Genomic DNA, 5,850 nt, shown 5'->3' on the forward strand with positions numbered 1-5,850 from the left:
AATGTAGTAGAATTGAGTTCGATTCCAGTCATTACATGGTATTCAAACATGCACTGTGGTTATTTTGACTTAGTCTAATAAAGTTTTGCTACAGCCGATGAATAAAATAAATAGGATTTGAGAAAGAAAATGTATCCTACTTACTAAAATAAAATAAATTGTTTTCAAGTACTTAGAATTTTCATTAACATACAAAAAGCAGAAAAACTAATGAGCTAAGTCAAATGATTCTTATCTTTACATCAGTTCATTAGCATAGAATGTTACAATTTGTACAATAATGCAGAACTACAGTGAAAAGAATATTCTGTTTCTTTGTCAATTCAAGTGGATTTTTCTCTAATCTGGTATTATATTAATGAAATATTTCTGACATTTACAATTAATAATTCTCTCACTGATAATCATGTATGTATTTCACACTTATAACTTATCTCTCTGTGTGTCCAAAAATCTATGTCTGTCTGCTGAGTTGTGTCTTAGTCCATTGGATTAAAAAAAAAAAAAAAAAATTCTAATGATTGTCTCCCAATACAAAGCCCATAATTTCAGTTCACCATTCTGTGATAAAATTCTTTTATCTAACCTATTAGAAGAAAAGTATTGTGGTAATAATTATGAACTTTGAAATCTAGATAAAAAGGGAAATAAATATGGGAGGAAGATACTTGATCTAATATGAGAGTGAAATTTATTGTTTTTAAATCATTCATGCCTTCTTACAGTTTGCTTTTCATCAACAATGTCTGAAAATTCCTATTTTGCTACACTTCTACTACACCAGAAATTGTCAGTTTAAAATGTTGCCAATTTCTTAAATAAGGTCTAATATTTTAGTATTTTTTAAATTTTCATTTATTTTATGATCAATGGAGCTGAACGTATTTTCATCAGTTTATTTGAATTTTTTTCTTGTCAGTTTCCTAGTCATATCCTTTGGTAATATCTCAAATAATTAGGAATTATTTTGCCTTTAACTCTCCTCTCTCTCTTTTTCTCTCTCTCACTCTCATCATCATCATCTTAGTCCTCATTTATGTATTTTTTAAACATTGGCTTTATAATAATAACTAAAAAGCATAAGTGCAGAACACGTAGTAGTGGAGAGAAAAATCTACACCAGAAACAGGAAAATTTGGAAACTTTCTTCCCCCAAGCTTTTTCCTCATTAGTCACTCATAGTTTTGCAAAGCTCCAAGAAGGGATCACTCCTTAATACTAAGGAGGACTTTTCAAGAATCCTTATTCTGGGAGACTTTAGTGAATCATGAGAAATGATTATAATTCTATCTGGACAGATAATTCACTTGGTTTATTGAAATGTTATTTACTTCCTGAATTCTAGAGCTGAGTGTTTTAGAATCCCAGACTGCACTATATACATATCTTTGCCAGGAATCAAGATTCTGAAGGAAATGGTAGGAAAGAGGTAAAGCGGAAAAGAACAAAGGAAGCAGTTATTCAATTTCCCTGTGAAAATTCATAGAAAGAGGCATAGTAAAGCAATGGTTCTCAAAGTATTGGTTCCTGGACCAGCAGCAGCAGCAGCAGCAGCTTCCTCTGAGAACTTGTTAGAAATGCAAACCCTCTTCTCTACTGCAGAGCTACTAAATCAGAAACTCTGGAGTAGAGCTCAAAATCTGTGTGCAACAAGTTCTCTAGGTGATTCTAAAGCACATTTAAGTCTAAGGACTATTTGTCTTAAAAATCATGCGCCCAACTGAATAAATACATAAATGACATCTTACTTCCAGTTTGCTCCAGTTTGTCTTTTCTCTGTTGGTATGCAATTCTTTCACCATTTCTCACCATCATTCTATGACAGTTAATTTAAAGCTTCCTATCGTGGAAGTAGTCTAAAATTACCCTTTCAAACAGAATACTTACACTATTGTTGGAAGCTCAATTAATTTGTAAGGTTCTCTTCGGACTCCCTGAGTTTGCCCAAGAGATTGGAATTTTATAAGAAAGGGAAATGTTTTTTTAACTTCTAGGTCCTTATCTGGGGTCTCTGCCAGGCAAATTCTCAAAGACCATTCATTTATTTTTTCATTCATGCCCTATGTGCCAGGACACATGCCTGTCACTGGAATATGAAGATTGACCAACAGATATGAACCATTATCTCACAGAAATTAGAATCTAGATAGGACAATTCATGTGCATTATAAAGTCACACATTCTAAACTATGATAAATGCCATGATGAGAAGTATAAGCAGCTGTGCGAGAAAAGGAATGTAATCTCCAAAGTCGGGGAAACTTTCTGCAAACAAGTAACAAGCATAGAGTAACATCAAGAATGCCCTCTAGATGTTTGTCTATCTCCTCAAAGAATAACAGGACACTCTTCTGGGAAAACCGAGGGGTGGTGAGAAAAAAAATAATAAAATTATTTTCCGTCTCTTCCTGTGGGACAAAATAAACATATTTGGGGAGGAAAGTACTTATTCCTTTAACCTATCCTGATTATTTTCAGGATTTTTATGTAGAAATCGTCACCCCATTGTTTTAAATTAAAAGGTGAATATGTCTTATATTAACTTTAATACATTATAAAGATGAAGATGTAAACTGGATTTTCTTTATCTGAGAAGTGAGGCACCTCTTATCTATGAATACATTATGCACCTTTGTTTTCACCAATTAAAAAGTGAGTCTTCCCATTCAAATAACTGAGCACATTCCAAAATCCAAGTAGTCAAGACAAAATGTTATCACTACATCCAAGGAACTGGAGACAAAAGAAAGAATCCTAGGTTAAGAGCCAGAGATAGTAGCAGGCAGCAAAGGTGGTTAGCTGTGATAAAGTCCGAGGCAGTCAAAAGAAATGATTATTCCATAACTAATAAATAGAACAAAAATCTCATTTTGAAACAGTCAGTTGAGGTAGAGAAACAAATCATGCCTAGAGTGGTTACAACTATCAAAATATCCAAACGGAAAGGTGTGTCCCTTGTATAGATTGTGTGTGCCCTCCTGTTGTAATTAAGCCTTGATTGCTATTTGCATGTCAATGGGAAAGGTTGACCCTTGGCTGATTGGTTGTGAGAACTGGCTGGTGACTACAGTGGAAGAGCTGTTGTGCAGGGCCTGACCTTATGGAGCAGGATTTGCTTTAGCAGAGCTTTGGTGCATGCCTAATCTGCCTTATGGATGTATCTTCCTCAGATGTAACCCCAGAAGGTGCTCTGGCTCAGTCTGAAGCCTGCTGCCAGGCATTCTGGCCCAGGGGCCTCTTGGGAGGGGCCCTTCCTGGGCAGGGCCAATTTCAGCTGCAGCCTGTGCCCTGCCCAGGGCCACCTAGCAGGAGCCACTAAGTAATCCTCAGATGGCCACCACCCACACTGGGCTTGGAGGTGTCTCTAGAAGCCAAGCTGTGAACCAAGACCGCTGCTAGAGCCGGGCTTAGAGCCTCTCGGCAAGAGATACAGGGAATTCTGAGGCCAGATGCTGCTTGTTTAGGTTTTGTGAACCTTTGAGAGGTTTTAGGAATTTTTGCAGCAGGAACCAAGACAAGCCATTTGAACGGAATAGCCACTGGAAGCAGCTAAGGTGGGCTCTGCAAGTTGGGTAAGGTGGAGTCTCAGGGAATCAGCAGGGCAGAGCAACCAGTGTTAGCGAGGTTTGATGGAGACTGAGTTATGATGGCTGCCTGTCTGCAGTCAGGCAGGGGAGGGCTCAGCAAAGGAATGGTGCTCTCTGCCAGCACTTCTGTCTCTAGAAAGCCATCACTCTGAAGCCAGACAATCCTTCCCGTATGTCCCTGGCACCTGTGAGTCGCTGTCTCAGTGCTGGAGCTCAGAGAGAATGAGTCCATCAGTGAGCAAGTTTATGCATCAGCCCTCTAAGAGGAACTCCCAGGACCTCTGCAGCCCTATTCTCCACTCAGGCACAATCTCTGTTCATTTTCACACCCAAATTTTGTGGGGACCCCCCCTCCCACCACTGGAACGCTGGGATGGGAAGCCTGGCATAGGGCTGGGACACCTCGCTCCTCTGGGGAGACCTCTGCGGCCGAGATATCCCTCTCAATTTTCAACCACCACAAGTGGCTGTGGGACCAGCCCATTCTACGTCCCCACCCCTCCTACCTGTCTCGAGGTAGCTTCTTTTGTGTGTCGTTAGTTGTAGAACTTCTGTTCAGCTAGACTTCAGGCAATTTTCAATGACGGTTGTTCTATAGTTTAGTTGTAATTTTGATGTCGTTGCGAGAGGCAGCAAGTACAGCGTTTACCTACTCCGCCATCTTGAATGGAAATTCAAGTAAACCTAATCTTAGCAGCAGGCGAAATAAAGCGCGACATCTGCAGGGAGATATATTTTTCTATTTCTTCTATGACTATAATTTTATTACATTTTCTTGCCTCTTATGTTTGCATTTAACCTTTAAATAGCTAGTGTATTTCACGTATTCCCCTCCCCGCCCCCCAAAAAAACTTAGAAACTTATGGATGGGAAAGGTCTCCCTCCCACCACTGTCCTCTGTTTGCACAGCATTTTATCCCTTCCATCCTCACTAGATGTCAACATTATTACTTTGTTGTGTATCCTTCCAAAATTTCTTCAAGTCTACAAAATAAAACATTTTTTTTCTATATTTTTCTAACATTTTTATACCAGGCCCACATGCTACGCACCCTTTCTGTGCCTTGGACTTTTCACTTAACAATATATCTGAGTAACCTTTCCATGACATCACAGAGAGCTTCTTATATTTTTACAGTTGCACACCATCGCAATGTATTGCAAGACTATAATTTATAGCTAGTATCTTATTAGTGAACATTTAGGTTGCTTCTAATCTTTTCCAAATATAAGTAATTCTCCAATTAATAGCTTTGTTTACGAATCATATTTTAAGTATACAAGTATATCAGAGCAATACATTTCCAGAAGCCAAATGGGTGAGTCAAATTTTATTTGTCTTTTATAATTTTGATAGGTATTAATGAATTGTCATTCGTAAAGACTGTACCAATTTATACTCCCACCAGAGATGTATAATAGAGCCTGTGCCCCAGAGTATGTCAAAATTTTGTTTTGCTCAATTGAAAAATGAAAAATAGAATTCAACAAGCTTCTGTGATGAATGAGACGAGAATCTTCTCATATTTGCATTATTTTTTATAAACTTTATATTATTTATCCTTTTCTCTGTAAAGTCATTAGAAAGTTTGATGCTTATATGCTTTCAGTATAGAAGAACAGTTAAAAATACCTTTTTCTATACTTATATTCTGAATTTGCTTATGTTGTTTTTTGGAAGGTGATCCTAATGGTTTTATTTTTAGATTATTAAATTTTTATTTTTATTATTGGTTGATTTTTTAGGCAAGGCAATCCTTGGTTGACCTCATGGATTGCAAGGGTCTTGTCAGCTTACAATCCCTTATTTTTTATTTTTTTATGCCTACAGCACCTGATCTTCCTAGGTGGTCTCCCATCCAAGTACTAACCAGGCCCAACCTGGCTTAGCTTCTGAGATCAGACAGGATCTGGCTTGTTCAAGATGACTTGGCTGATTATTAAAATTTTAAACCCTTTCTTATGCCATCTACTTTTTCAATTAGAGTTTTCTATTTCTTCCTTTTTCTTTTTGAATTTTTACCTCTTGTCCTTTCTTTATGGTGCATTTCCTCTTTCTCTCTTTCTCTAGTAGTTTAGATAGTGATTTATCTAATTATTTTTTCAAAGAATCAGTTTGGTATTTATTAATGCTATACTTTTTTCTATTTTTGAACACATTTTATTGTTTATTTTATAACATCCAGATTCAGAGGCTGGATTACTTTATTTTCAATTTTTTAAATTTACATAAAAATTTAAGCCTGTGAATTTCCTTCTATAT

The 5,850-nt window shown here is 37.0% G+C and overlaps 1 pseudogene; it reads right to left on the reverse strand.

The window, feature by feature from the left end:
• Positions 1–5,409: 5,409 nt before the first annotated feature.
• Positions 5,410–5,528, reverse strand: LOC118605462 (annotated as a pseudogene).
• Between the last annotated feature and the right edge of the window lie 322 nt (positions 5,529–5,850).

The sequence above is a fragment of the Rousettus aegyptiacus genome, unplaced genomic scaffold (assembly GCF_014176215.1).
Source record: "Rousettus aegyptiacus isolate mRouAeg1 unplaced genomic scaffold, mRouAeg1.p scaffold_m13_p_1, whole genome shotgun sequence".
Classification (NCBI taxonomy): Eukaryota; Metazoa; Chordata; class Mammalia; order Chiroptera; family Pteropodidae; genus Rousettus; species Rousettus aegyptiacus.